Source organism: Artemia sp. Qi Xiang Cuo, chromosome 19 (genome assembly GCF_049724085.1).
Source record: "Artemia sp. Qi Xiang Cuo chromosome 19, ASM4972408v1, whole genome shotgun sequence".
In the NCBI taxonomy this organism is placed as follows: domain Eukaryota; kingdom Metazoa; phylum Arthropoda; class Branchiopoda; order Anostraca; family Artemiidae; genus Artemia; species Artemia sp. Qi Xiang Cuo.
The window spans coordinates 29,133,360-29,149,699 of NC_142812.1; the positions used below are offsets into that span (position 1 = coordinate 29,133,360).

A 16,340-nucleotide genomic window follows, 5' to 3' on the forward strand; every position below is an offset into this window, starting at 1 on the left:
ATCCTGATTTATTTAAAAATGTGGCATGTGGCAAAGTGTGGAACATGCTTCCACAAGAGCTTAGATGTAGAAGCACCCTCGATTCTTCCAAAAATAATTAAGCAAATTTTTAATGAGAGGTTAGAAAGTTAAAGATAACTTAAGTTAGATGAAGTTTTGATAAATTTTTTCTATTGGAATATTGATCTATTTTAATTGACTTTTTTGTTAGTTGAAATAGATGAAGCGGTGCTACATCTGCGGAGGAAGGGAGGAACCCTATATTTTAAGGTTAAAACGGCGAATATATTGAGGAGGCGTAAAGTTGTGTTGAAGAATGTAGTGGGAACCATGCTGTGTGTTAGTAAAGAGTCTGTTATGTTTAGGAGTCTCAACATATGTTTTATCACAGAGCAGTGATCTTCAGTTTCATTTATTTACTTTTTTACGTAAACCTAATTGAAGACAGAAGAAACTTTTCTCCCTGAATTAGGAGACATGAAAGAAGAAGACACTTAATTTATTTATGCAGATAGAAAGGACAGGTATATAGGCAACGATTAGGACTTATGAAGAATAAGTATGCCTCTAAGCCTTGTTTAGGTTGAGAAGATGTTGTGCATATCAGCCATAGTAGTCTACACTACCACAACACACTACACTACACTAGCATGTAATTTTTTCACGTTTTTTACTCTAACCCTATAATTCATCTGAAAACGGAATCAACAGCAACCTTATAAGAAAATTAAAATATATTTTCTTGTGAATTATTATCGCTTCTAATCAGCAGTTGTACCAAACCAATCCTGCTCAACTCATCCTCAGGGCTATACTGTGGTGTTTCTCCTCCCCATAGTATAGTGCAGACGGTTTGATATAGTTCTATTTTCCCTTCTTGTTTTAGTTTTTTTTTTTGTTTAAAGCTTTTCCAATAGGCAATGTTTAGAAGTCCTCCAAAAAAATTCCCGCCAGATCCCAAATCAAATTCTAGTGAAAGTGCCATAGTGAAAGATACCCATCTTGGCTGGTCAAGCACACTATCTCAAAGTTCAAATGATAGCTCCAATTCAGAGAATAGGACAATGATAAGTGTGGGGCTAATGTAACCATAAATGATGATAATGGGTTTCAAGAGGTCCTCTCTAGAAGCTCTAAAAAAAGGAAAAAAATCTCTCCAATCAAAAGCATTTCCCCTCTCCCTGCCCAAGATCCTCCCTCTAAAAACTTAGGAATTTACCTTAAAATTACTCCTACTACCCCCTTTGAAATTAAAAATGATCACTGCAATAAGAGTTGCAATTTTTAAATTGCTAAAATTAATGTTCTCTCTTAATATTAACCGTGATGGATCTCTGCTAATAGCTGCAGAAGATCAGAAATCAGCAGATACAATAATTAACCTAAAATCCCTTCTGAATACCCCAATTATTGCATCTAATTGGAACCCAAAACAATCACCAACAAAAATAGTAGTTTATAATGTTCGCCCAGAGATATCCACTCAGGAGTTAAAAGAAGGCCTCTCAGATAGGGCTGGAGACACAATCCCAGTTGAGGATGTTACACAACTTGGCAAACCTAACTCTAATGGCCTAAAAACTAGTAGATCCTTCTTATTCACACTGAAGGAAAAAATTATTATCCCAGAAAAATTATTCCTATTTGGGCAAATCAAACCACACAGGGAATACAAACCTAAGCCTATCCAGTGTCAGAAGTGTCACAAACTGGGACACACGACAAACAAATGCAATGAAATTCTCCGAGAGTGTAGTAATTGTAAAGCTTTCCATCCTAAAGAGCTGACAACTTGCAACAACACTCAGCCTACATGCATCAATTGCAAAGGCCCACATAAATCTACAAATATATCACTATGCCCTGCATACAAGAAAAGAGCTCTAACACTCCAAAAATCAACAGAGTAGGCCATCCCATACCTCTTGGCAGCAATTGAAGCAAATGCGGCCCAACGATACCAAATAAAGCCTGTAATGAAACCAACCAAAACCCCCAAGTCAAACGCCCCCAATGCATCAAGCACCCCATAGAAAACCCCATCTTCTAAGCCCCCTAGCTCAAATCCCTATAAGAAGGAATCACCAAGCCAACAAGCCTCCTTGTCCGGTGAGATGAGGTCAGCCTGGCCCCCCTCCCAAGAAGAAACAAACCAGAAGCACTACCAGGAATCAATCCCCTAACTAACAAACAGGATGCACAACAAAAAATACAATCCACAAATATATACAGAATCATTCTAAACTATAATGAAATTCAGGCAATAAACATAAATCAACTACAGAAGACACAAATCATTGTAAACTTGGCAAAAATCTACATCCCTGATGATAAGCTCATTCAAGCAAAAAAAGATCTTGCTTTACTTTAAACAAAGCTGAACATTGAGACACAGTCATATGAAGAATAAATCATCAACACAACATATATCAATACTCCAATGGAATGTAAGAAACAAATTAAGTCTCTGGGATATACTATCCTGAGAAAGGTAGATCTTCAGAGAGAAAAGGAGGTGGGGTAGCTTTATTAGTTAATAATAATATTAAATTTTGTGGCATCAATTTTCCAGATTTTGCAAATGATGTTGATGTAATTGGTATCAGTGTTTGGCTGAATAATTTAAAAACCTACATAATAAGCTTTTATAACCCTAATGGCCAAGCTACAGATGCCAAGGATTTCTTTAATTATATAAATAATTCTAATATGTTAAAAAATACCATTATTTGTGGAGATTTCAATGGCCACAGCCTTTTGTGGGGGAATAAACCAGCAGATAAAGCTGGTAAATTCATTGAGCACATGACTTCAAATAATAATGAATTAGCTGTTGCTACCCCTCCAAACCTGAATACATATTTCAACCCCAAAAGTGGCAGATTCTCCACAATTGACCTACAAATTGTGTCATTAAATTTTTTGAACAAAATTTACATAAATAAAATTGATAGTCTATGTACAGACCACTTTGCTATAGTTTGCTCTCTAAATGAACCTGCTGAAACTTTATCTCATACCTCCAAATATATCAACACAAAAGCAAATTGGTCTATGTTCCAAAATAAGCTAAATGATGAAATTACAAGTTTCATCCAAAGTTCATGCATTTCCAACACAACAGTTGACACACATACTGAAGCCTTGACATCTTTACTAATAAATACAGCTAATCATGCTATCCCCAGGACAACACCTTAGAAAACATTCCCTAAACAAATTCCTAAAGCATGGTGGACAAATGAGTGCCTAAATAAATGGAGGATAAAAAAGACAGCTAGGACCTAATTCATAAAAAAAACATCACCTACTACATATTTAAAAAAATTACAAGCAGAATCTAATCTAGAAAGGACTATAATAGATGCTAAATTTAAATACTGGAATAATTTTGCAAATAATCTCTCCAGAGAAACACAAGAGCCAATTATACATAAAGTCATAAGCCACATCTGTGGGAAAAAAACTTCCCCCAACCCACTCCTGTATGAGCTTATACATAATAATACCCATTGTGACAATGATAATGAAAAACCTAACCTATTTGCAACTCTTTTTGTTAATAAGCTAACATCAAATAATCAAAGCAAACTGTCCACAATTCCTATGAACCCAAGTTACCAACCACGCCCAGGATCCGAGTACATAACTAATCCATTTTCAATCCAAGAACTGAATAATGCAATACATCATATTAGAACCAAAACTAGCGGCAGCTATGACAATATACACCCTACATGGATAAGGAATCTCACACCTTCATACAAACAAGAATTGCAAAATTGTTATAATCACGCGTGGGCATTTTCCATGTTCCCCTATATATGGAAATGCTCGTCCCTCCTACCAATCCTAAAGAAAAATAAACCAAAAGATACACCTGAGTCTTATAGGCCAATAGTGGTAACTCTTCTGATGGAGAAAATAATGGAGAAAATGATGTATCACAGACTCCTCTGGTTTGTTGAAAAAAATAATATGATCCCTCACACTTAAACTGGATTCAGGAAACACCACTCCTCAACAGATGCTTTCATTTTGCTAACAAACGCAATAAATGAATCTTTCTCTAAAAATAATGTCCTAGTTGCAGCTTTCCTAGATTTTGAAGGGGCATATGACAATGTGAACCACCAAATCCTTTTAAACAAACTTGCAAACCTTGGAGTACCCCCTAAGCTAGTATATTTTATTAAATCCTTCATAGAAGTGCAAAGTTTCATCGTTTGTGTTGGTTCAGCCTCTTCACCCCAAAAGACAATAACCAAAGGCCTACCTCAGGGAGCAGTCCTCAGCTGCCTCCTATTTGCCCTGTATCTCTGGGACATGAATCTCCCCCATACAAATCTACAATATGCTGATGATCTGGTACTATGGTCATCTGGCAAGACCTTTGAGATTGCACAGTCAAAGCTGCAAAAGTCACTTTTCCAATTTGAAATTTTTTTTCAATATTCATATTTACCCATTGCACCTACGAAGTCAAAAATAATCCAATTTCACTGAAAGCGAAATCATGGTAATGCAAGACTAACTCTAAATGGAACAACTACTCCAGAAATAATCATATTAATTACCTAGGTCTCATGCTCGACCAAAAACTTAATTTCCACCTCCACATTTCCAACACAATAAAAAAAATGCTATAGAAAAACAAGTATACTAAAAAGACTTCTTTCCACACCCTGGGGCTGTAAGGAGAAAACCTTACTCCAGTTTTATAAATCCCATAAAAGACTACATATTGACTATGGGCTCATCATCTATGGTGCATATGCAAAGACCCAGATGCAAAAAATTGAAACAACACAAAGTGATATAATACATCTCATATTTGGTTTTAGGAAACCCACAAGCACCAAGTTTCTGCTTATGGAGAGTGGATTAACAACAATAGGGGAGAGACGTAGGTTTCTCTTGATAAAACATCTTACAAAAATTGAATCAAATAGCTCACACACATTACATAATTGGTTAAGAAATCTAGCCATGTATACAGGCATTGCAGATGAGTATGCAAATATTCAGAAAAAGTTCCCCATGCCAGCAAAGTCTATTGCACCCACTCCCCCGATGCCCCCCCCCCATGAAATTGGCCAAGTCCAATAATAAATAATGAATTCTCAAAGTGGAATAAATATTTAACCCCCATTGCTTTTGTCCAGAAAAAATTTGCAGAACTTAATACAATTACCTATAAAAATCACATCCAAATATTTGTTGATGGGTCAAAAATGAATGAGAAGGTTGCAAGTGGTGTTTTCCTTCCCCACCTGAAAATTGCAATGGACGAAAGATTATATAATAATTTATCTACAATGTGTGCTGAGTTAAATGCCATAATCATGGCATTAGAACACCTTAAGAAAAACCAACCTTTGATTGCAAATTTAAATAATATTATCATATATTCCGACTCTCTATTAAGCCTTGAGTTGCTGACCTCAGCTCCTCAGAATAAGTTGGACATCGACACTTATCATTGTCTTAGTATTATTGATAATCTTGCTTGAAGTGGCATAAAAACTTATTTTCAGTACATTCCTAGCCACTCTGGCATAACTGGTAATCATCAGGTTGATGAAATAGCAAAAAATGCTATAAATATTGACCAGCCAAGTGGGAGACCAATCCCAATTAGAGATCTTTACCGATGGAGGCTATCAGATATTAATTTTAATAAGATTAATCCTATCCTTTCCCCCTTTCCCAATAAGTATCTTTCTAAAATTTATCATAGAATTCGTTCTGGAACAAATGGACAAAATTTCCTTGCATTCTCATATAAGTTTTCTAATTCAAGTGGTTCAATTCCCCTGTCCCCTCTTTGCAAGCATTGTAATATGAATAATGAAACAATTAACCATTGCCTATTTGAATGCAATATGCTGATGTCTACACAAAATACCTTGCTTTATAAACTGTTAAAATGCTTCAAACACCACAAAATCTTACTATCAGGCAAGAGCCTAGCCAACTATACCTGCACACAGAGCACAGACATCGATATCTATCATCTTATATTTGAACTCCTTGAGTCAAAAGATCTACTGAAAGATATCTGAGAATATCTAATAAATAAGAGACAGCCGAGACAGTAGCTCTGTAGCCCACAGAGTGAAGCAAAAAGAAGAGGGCTAAATAGTACCAACTGAATAGCCCGCCTGCTGTGAATTAGAAGAAGAAGAAGAAGAAGGACAGGTATATAGATGTCCCAAAAAAAAATGTCCCCCCAGATCCCAAATCAAATTCCAGTGAATGTGCCATAGTGAAAGATACCCATCTTGGCTGGTCAAGCACACTTTCTCAAAGTTCAAATGATAGCTCCAATTCGGAGAATAGGACAATGATAAGTGTAGGGGCTAATGTAACCATAAATGATGATAATGGGTTTCAAGAGGTCCTCTCTAGAAGTTCTAAAAAAGGAAAAAAATCTCCCCAATTAAAAGCATTTCCCCTCTCCCTGCCCAAGATCCTCCCTCCAAAAACTTAGGAATTTACCTTAAAATTACTTCCACTACCCCCTTTGAAATAAAAATGATCACTGCAATAAGAGTTGCAATTTTTAAATTGCTAAAATCAATATTCTCTCTTAACATTAACCGTGATAGATCTCTGCTAATAGCTGTAGAAGATCAGAAATCAGCAGATACAATAATTAACCTTAAATCCCTTCTGAATATCCCAATTATGGCATCTAATTGGAACCCAAAACAATCACCAGCAAAAATAGTAGTTTATAATGTTCCCCCAGAGATATCTACTCAGGAGTTAAAAGAAGGCCTTTCAGATAGGGCTGGAAACACAATCCCAGTTGAGGATGTTACCCAACTTGGAAAACCCAACTCTAATGGCCTAAAAACTAGTAGATCCTTCTTATTCACACTCAAGGATAAAATTGATATCCCAGAAAAATTATTCCTATTTGGGAAAATCAAACCACACAAGGAATACAAACCTAAGCCTTTTCAGTGTCACAAGTGTTTCAAACTGGGACACACAACAAACAAATGCAATGAAATTCTTCAAGAGTGTAGTAATTGTAAATCTTTCCATCCTAAAGAGCTGACAACTTGCAAAAACACTCAGCCTACATGCATCAATTGCAAAGGCCCACATGAATCTACAAATAAATCATTATGCCCTGCATACTAGAAAAGAGCTCTAACACTCCAAATATCAACCGAGAAGGCAATCCCATACCCCTTTGCAGCAATGGAAGCAAATTCTGCCCAACAATACCAAATAAAGCCTGTAATGAAACCAACCAAAACCCCCAAGTCAAATGCCCCCAATGCATCAAGCACCCCCGATAAAACACCATCTTCTAAGCCCCCTCGCTCAAATCCCTATCAGAAGCAATCACCAAGCCAACAAGCCTCCTTGTCCGGTGAGATGAGGCCAGCCTGGCCCTCCCTCCCAAGAAGAAACAAACCAGAAACACTACCAGGAATTAATCCATTAAACAACAAACAGGATGCACTACCAAAAATTCAATCCCCAAATATATCCTTATTCATTCTAAACTGTAATGCAGTTCAGGCCATGAACATACATCAACTACAGAAAACAAATATTATTGCAGAATTGAGAAAAATTTACATCCCAGATGATATGCTCATTCAAGCAAAAAAAGATCTTGCTTTACTCTTAACAAAGCTGAACATTGATACACATTCATATGAAGAATAAATCAACAACACAACATTTATCAATACTCCAATGGAATGTAAGATCACTCACAGAAAATAAACTAAATGAACTAACATCATTTATGAATAATAATTCAATTAATATTGCTTGCCTCCAAGAAACTCATTTAACCCAAAATCAACAAATTAAGTCTCTGGGATATACTATCCTGAGAAAGGATAGATCTTCAGAGAGAAAAGGAGGTGGTGTAGCTTTATTAGTTAATAATAACATAAAATTTTGTGGCATCAAATTTCCAGATTTTGAAAATGATGTTGATGTAATTGGTATAAGTGTTTGGCAGAATAATTTAAAAACTTACATAATAAGCTTTTATAACCCTAATGGCCAAACTACAGATGCCAAGGAGTTCTTTAATTATATAAATAATTCTAATATGTTAAAAAATATCATTATTTGTGGAGATTTCAATGCCCACAGCCTTTTGTGGGGGAATAAACCAGCAAATAAAGCTGGTAAATTTATTGAGCATATGACTTCAAATAATAATGAATTAGTTGTTGCTACCCCTCCAAACCTGAATACTTATTTCAACCCCAAAAGTGGCAATTTCTCCACAATTGACCTACAAATTGTGTCTTTAAATTTTTTGAACAAAATTTACATAAATAAAATTGATAGTCTATGTACAGACCACTTTGCTATAGTTTGCTCCCTAAATGAACCTGCTGAAACTTTATCTCATACATCCAAATATATCAACACTAAAGCAAATTGGTCTATTTTCCAAAATAAGCTAAATGATGAAATTACAAGTTTCACCCAAAGTTCATGCATTTCTAATACAACAGTTGACACACATGCTGAAGCCTTGACATCTTTACTAATAAATACAGCTAATCATGCCATCCCCAGGACAACACCTAAGAAAACATTCCCTAAACAAATTCCTAAAGCATGGTGGACAAATTATTGCATAAATAAATGGAGGATAAAAAAGGCAGCTAGGACAGAATTCATAAAAAAACCAACACCTACTACATATTTAAAAAAATTACAAGCAGAATCTAATCTAAAAAGGACTATAATAGATGCTAAATATAAATACTGGAATAATTTTGCAAATAATCTCTGCAGAGAAACAAATGAACCAATTATACATAAAGTCATAAGCCACATATGTGGGAAAAAGACTTCTCCCAACCCACTCCTGTATGAGCTTATACATAATAATACCCATTATGACAATGATAATGAAAAGGCTAACCTATTTGCAACTCTTTTTGTTAATAAGCTAACATCAAATAATCAAAGCAAGCTGTCCACAATTCCTATGAACCCTAGTTACCAACCACACCCAGGATCCGAGTACATAACTAATCCATTTTCAATCCAGGAATTGAATAATGCAATACATCATATTAGGTCCAAAACTAGCAGTAGCTATGACAATATACACCCTACATGGATAAAGAATCTCAAACCTTCATACAAACAAGAACTGCTAAATTGTTATAATCACGCTTGGGCATCTTCTAGGTTCCCCAATATATGGAAATGTTCGTCCCTCCTACCAATCCTAAAGAAAAATAAACCAAAAGATAACCCTGAGTCTTATAGGCCCATAATGATTACACCTGTGATGGGGAAAATAATGGAGAAAATGATTTATCACAGCCTCCTCTGGTTTGTTGAGAAAAATAACATGATCCCACACACTCAAACTGGATTCAGGAAATACCACTCCTCAACAGATGCTTTCATTTTGCTAACAAATGCAATAAATGAATCTTTCTCAAAAAATAACATCCTAGTGGCAGCTTTCCTAGATTTTGAAGGAGCTTATGACAATGTGAACCACCAGATCCTTTTAAATAAGCTTGCAAACCTTGGAGTACCTCCTAAGCTAGTACCCTTTATTAAATCATTCATAGAAGTGCAAAGTTTCATTGTTTGTGTTAGTTCAGCCTCTTCACCCCAAAAGACAATATCCAAAGGCCTACCTCAGGGAGCAGTCCTCAGTTGCCTCCTTTTTGCCCTATATCTCTGGGACATGAACCTACCCCACACGAATCTACAATATGCTGATGATCTGGTGCTATGGTCATCTGGCAACACCTTTCAGATAGCACAGTCAAATCTGCAAAAGTCACTTTTCCAGTTTGAAAAATTCTCTCAATATTCAGATTTACCCATTGCACCCACCAAGTCAAAAATAATCCAATTTCACCGGAAGCGAAACCATGTTAGTGCAAAACTAACTCTAAATAAAACAACTATTCCAGAAGATAATTATATTAATTACCTAGGTCTCATGCTTGACCAAAAACTTAAATTTCCACCTCCACATTTCAAACACAATAAAAAAATGTTATAGAAAAGCAAATATACTAAAAAGACTTCTTTCCACACCCTGGGGTTGTAAGGAGAAAACCTTACTCCAGTTTTATAAATCACATATAAGACCCCATATTGACTATGGGCTCATTGTCTATGGTGCATGTGCAAAGACCCAGATGCAAAAAATTGAAACAGCACAAAATGATATAATACGCCTCATATTTGGTCTTAGGAAACCCACAAGCACCAAGTTTCTGCTTATGGAGAGTGGATTAACAACAATAAGAGAGAGACATAGGTTTCTCTTGATAAAACATCTTACAGAAATTGAATCATATAGATCACACACATTACATAATTGGTTAAGAAATCCAGCAATGTATAGAGGTATTGCAGATGAGTATGCCAATATTCAAAAGAAGTTCCCTGTACCAGCAAAGTCTATTGCACCTACTTTCCCCCAATCCCCTCCATGGAATTGGTCATTTCCCATAATAAATACTGAATTTTCAAAATGGAATAAAGATTTAACCCCCATTGCTTTTGTCCAGAAAAAATTTGCAGAACTTAATACAATTACCTATAAAAATCACTTCCAAATATTTGTTGATGGGTCAAAAATGGATGAGAAGGTTGCAAGTGGTGTTTTCCTTCCTCACCTGAAAATTGCAATGGGCGAGAGATTATTTAATAATTTATCTATAATGTCTGCTGAGTTAAATGCCATAATCATGGCATTAGAACACCTTAAGCAAAACCAACCTTTGATTGAAAATTCGAATAATATTATCATCTAGTCCGACTCTTTATCAAGCTTTGAGTTGCTGGCCTCAGTTCCTCAATATAAGTTGGACATTGACACTTATCATTGTCTCAGTATTATTGATAATCTTGCTTCAAGTGGCATAAAAACTTACTTTCAGTATATTCCTAGCCACTCTGGCATAAGTGGTAATCATCAGGTTGATGAAATAGCAAAAAATGCTATAAATATTGACCAGCCAAGTGGAAGACCAATTCCGATCAGAGATATTTACCGATGGAGGCTATCAGATTTTAATTTTAATAAGATTAATCCTATCCTCTCCCCTTTTCCCAATAAGTATCTTTCTAAAATTTATCATAGAATTCGTTCTGGAACAAATGGACTAAATTTCCTTGCATTCTCATATAAGCTTTCTAATTCAAGCGGCTCAATTCCCTTGTCCCCTCTTTGCAGGCATTGTAATATGAATAATGAAACAATTGACCATTGCCTATTTGAATGTAATATGCTGACGTCTGCACAACATACCTTGCTTTGTAAACTGTTAAAATACTTCAAACACCACAAAATCCCACTATCAGCCAAGAGCCTAGCCAACTATACCTGCACACAAAGCATAGAAATCGACAGCTATCAACTTATATTTGAACTCCTAGAGTCAAAAGATCTGCTGAAAGATATCTGAATATATCTAATAAATATGAGGTAATCAAGACAGTAGCTCTGTAGCCCACAGAGTGCAGCAAAAGGAAAGGGGCTAAATAGTTTTACTGAAAAGTCCACTTGCTGTTAAATAAAAGAAGAAGAAGAACGATTAAATTACTTCAAACACCACAAAATCCCACTATCAGTCAAGAGCCTAGCCAACTATACCTGCACACAGAGCATAGAAATCGACATCTATCATCTTATATTTGAACTCCTAGAGTCGAAAGATCTGCTGAAAGATATCTGAATATATCTAATAAATATGAGGCAATCAAGCCAGTAGCTCTGTAGCCCACAGAGTGAAGCAAAAGGAAAAGGGATAAATAGTTTTACTGAAAAGCCCACCTGCTGTTAAATAGAAGAAGAAGAAGGAAACGATTAGGACTATAATATGAATAATGAAACAATTGACCATTGCCTATTTGAATGTAATATGCTGACGTCTGCACAACATACCTTGCTTTGTAAACTGTTAAAATACTTCAAACACCACAAAATCCCACTATCAGCCAAGAGCCTAGCCAACTATACCTGCACACAGAGCACAGAAATCGACATCTATCATCTTATATTTGAACTCCTAGAGTCGAAAGATCTGCTGAAAGATATCTGAATATATCTAATAAATATGAGACAATCAAGCCAGTAGCTCTGTAGCCCAGAGTGAAGCAAAAGGAAAAGGGCTAAATAGTTTTACTAAGAATCCCGCCTGCTGTTAAATAGAAGAAGAAGAAGGACTTATAAAGAATAAGTATGCCTCTAAGCCTTGTTTAGGTTGAGAAGATGTTGTGCATATCAGCCATAGTAGTCTACACTACCACAACACACTACACTACACTAGCATGTAATTTTTTCACGTTTTTTAGTCTAACCCTTTCTGTTCTGCAAGGTTGCAAACATTCAACCGCGTTTTTCTCGAAATAAAAAAAAACAACAAAAAAAACAAGTTTTTTTTAACTGAAAGTAAGGAGCAACATTAAAACTTAAAAGGAACAGAAATTATCCTGTATATGAAAGGGGCTGTCCCCTCCTCAACGCCTCGCTCTTTACGCTAAAGTTTTTTACTTTTTTGAAAAATAGAGTTGTGAGAAAGAGTCAAACTTTAGCTTAAAGAGCGAGGCGTTGAAGTGGGGACAGCCCCATTCATATATGTACTAATTTCTGTTCGTTTTAAGTTTTAATGTTGCTCCTTACTTTCAGTTAAAAAAAACTTGTTTTTTTTTAATTTAATTTTTGAACGTTTTTGAATTAATAGAGGTTTTGATTTTGGCTCACCGTACATTAAAAATTAAAAAAAACATATTAATTTTAATTTTATTTGGTTAAATGGCTTTCTCGAAACTTGTTTAATTTTATTTATGAACGTTCTTATTAGTAATAAATTACGTAACTTACGAATTAACTGAAGCAACGAACTTCTATACCCATATATTCTTAATACATATATTAGGGGGTTCGCCCCGGACCCCTTAATCACAAAGGCCATTAATTAGAATAAATAGCTCTTATGAAAGTACTAAAAAATCTTTGGCTTAAAGAGCGACGTATTGACTAGGGGGCGAACCCAATCATATACGTAATAATTTCTATTCGTTTTAAGTTTTGATGTTGCTCCTTACTTTCAGTTGAAAAACTTGTTTTGTTTTATTTAATTTCTGATCGTTTTTTTAAATAATACTGGGAAATCCGGCGCCCCTTTCATAGCAAAGTCCCTTCCCCCATAGAAAAATACTCCCACATAACCCCCCCCCCCCCCCCCCACTGACAGAAAAAACCCTTGAAAACGTCTGTATACTTCCCAATAACAAATACTGTATGTGAACAATTGGTATAGTTCATAGCTTTCAGCCCTCCCCCCAGGGATTTTCGTGATTAAATCATCCTAAAAAACATAGTTATCATATTTTCGACCCTGCTGAAAAAATTTGATATCTAAAAATTTTGATCGGGTGACTTTGGGAAAAACATGAGGGTGGGAGGGGGCCTAGTTGCCCTCCATTTTTTGGTCACTTAAAAAGGCCACTAGAACTTTTAGTTTCCGTTCAAATGAGCCTCCCACGATATTGTACGACCACTGGGTCGATACGATCACTCCTAGGGAAAAAAACAAAACAAACAACAACAAATAACACGCATCCGTGATCTTTCTTCTGGCAAAAAATAAAAAATTCCACATTTTTGCAGATAGGAGCTTGAAACCTATACAGTACGATTCTCTGATACGCTGAATCTGATGGTGTGATTTTCATTTCGGTTCTATAGCTTTTAGGGGGTCTTTCCCCTTTTTTTCAAAAATCAGACAAAGTTTCTCAGGCGCGTAACTTTTGACGGGTAGGACTAAACATGACGAAACTTATATATTTGAAATCAGTATTAAAATCTAATTCTTTTGATGAATCTATTGATATCAAAATCCCGTGTTTTAGAGTTTTGGTTACTATTGAGCTGGGTTGCTCTTTACTTACAGTTTATAACCACAAACTGTTGGATTTTGTGTTCTTTACTTACGTCAGTTCCGCTCCCAGGTGACGATAGGGCTAGACTGTCGATAAAGTACTTAGATTAATATCTATCACATTGTTTCCATGATTTTTTTTTTATCTTTTGCTTGGCAACTAGAAACCCAAGGGAAATAGAATTATGTTTGTTTCAAACTTTTATGGCTGCAAAATGCCAAAAGACAGACTGACAGAAACAGTAGTGACTCAAAAGAGCTGTTGATACGGTTTCCAGAACAAATAGCCAAGATTCCAGCAAGAAATAGAATATTTTTATTATGTAACTTTAATCTCCACATTGGACCAAAGAGGGATGGACTGTAACCTAGCTTAAGCTGTAGATACTGAGAAGAAAAATAGCAATCATAACAGAGTGCAACAGCTTTGTAAGTGCAGTAATCTAGCTATGACCAATATAGCACTTGGTTATAAATGACACATAGTTAATAAATACCCACATAATTGAGAGGCAACTACCCTGACAGATTATGTTATTTTAAACCAAAGACTAGCAGTATAGAATAATGCGTATATGAGTGGGGTTATGGATGGTGAAAGTAAGGATCATCATTTAGCAGTATCCAGACTAAATTCAAAGTTTAACTTCACAAAGGGTGAATACTTACCAAGTAGTTATGAAATAGATAAACTCCGCGTTGATAATCATGGTTGTGCAGCAGCTGCAACCTAGTAAAGAACAAATCCTAGCCCATAATAGCCAAAAATTTGAAAAAGATGTTTTGAAAAAACTGTAAAGTAAAGAAGGATTGCCAATTGAAGCTGAATCAGGATTGGTAACTGTCTTTTTTTACCAATCTTCATAGTAAATTTAATTACACATTAATCAGAAATTCAAAAATAGCCTGAATACCCTCAAAAATGGTATTGAATCGAAATGAAAGCTTAACCATTTGAATCATGGTGGTCAAAAACCTATATAGGAGCATTACAGCCCCCATACTTCAACAAGGTAAATCACAGTTTTTAATAGATAGTGGTGATATGTCTCCTTTTTTTTCTATTTTTCCAGGTTTAGCAAGAAGGAGCCAATAGCAGTTAGATATGAAATTTGAAAATTTAGAATTTGAAAATTGGATTGTAGGGGAAATAATTAAAAAAAAAAAGTTTCCAAAGTACCAAAGATGTTCTACAGAGGAAAGTTAGAAAAACAGCTAAAAATACTAGTGAAAAAGTTTAAGGATTGGTAAAAGAGAAATTTTGCAAATAAAATCTTGATGTGATAGATCATATGGGAATAAAAGAGAAATCAGGAAAAAGAAGGCATTAAAGTTTACACTAAAGAAGGGCAAAGCAGAGGCTATAGAAAACATTGCAAAGGATCTGAAGAATGTGATGAGATGGCATAATAGTAAGATGTTGTAATGGCATGTTAGGAGATTGAAGGGAAGCAGTGAGTCTGAACTAGGCCTAGCCCTGGTTAAAGATATGAGAGGGCCCTCAATTAGTAATGTATTGCTCAATTAACAACAAGTAAATATGCTTTATGGACAAAATTTATAAAAAAATGTCCAACTAGTTTACTGCTAATTTACTTTTCTCTTCCTTTTTATGCTTTTAATTACCCTTTTTTATTTACTAGTTGTAGGCTATTTGTTTTGATTTTCTGACTTGGTATGGCCTGTATATGTACATGATTTTTAACTTTTTATTGATTTGTTTGGTGCTTTTCTTGACAATTTTGATAAAATGATGGTGCATTTTTAAGCCAGTTTTATGTGTATAACTGTTTTTAAACCTTTCTGGATGTTATTCTGTTTTTATTGTTACCCCAAAATACAAATTTAGCCCAGCCAGGCTTGTGGTAATTGTTTTTTGAAATAAATCTTATCTTATCCTAATGAGCAGAATGTTAATGAGAAATAAGTAAACATTTTAGAGCAGACCATACCATGATAAAACTATATGCAGTGATAAACAAAATAATAAAATAACTTTGATAAATCAGGAGCAAAAATATTACTCCTAGAATATTTATTTAGCTATTTTCCACAGAAGATTTATTTAGTAAGGAGTAGTTAGTGACAGTTTTAAAGGGTTTGAGACCTAATAAGGTTTCAGGCACTGATAATACAGCATACAGCAGAGTTTTTGACATATGGTTAAAAATGTAGAGATAAGAACCTGGAAACTATGAATATAGTTTTTTTCCAAAGACAAAGAACTAGATATTTCAGAAAACTGTTTATTAAACCTCTTTACATGAAAGGAAGTAAGAGCAAACACAGTAATGATAGAAATGCTAGCTGGATTCCTGTAGCAGGCAAATTGCTCAGCATTATGGTACCTATTAGAATATGAGGTGCTATACAACAAAGTACCAATATTATAATACATTTACCTTTTACCATAAACAA

The 16,340-nt window shown here is 35.1% G+C and overlaps 1 protein-coding gene across 1 annotated transcript in view; it reads right to left on the bottom strand.

Annotated features, from left to right (window-relative positions):
• smo (smoothened, frizzled class receptor) overlaps positions 1-16,340 on the bottom strand; it is a 106,484-nt gene that overhangs the window by 79,421 nt on the left and 10,723 nt on the right. The gene's annotated exons all lie outside the window — the stretch shown is intronic.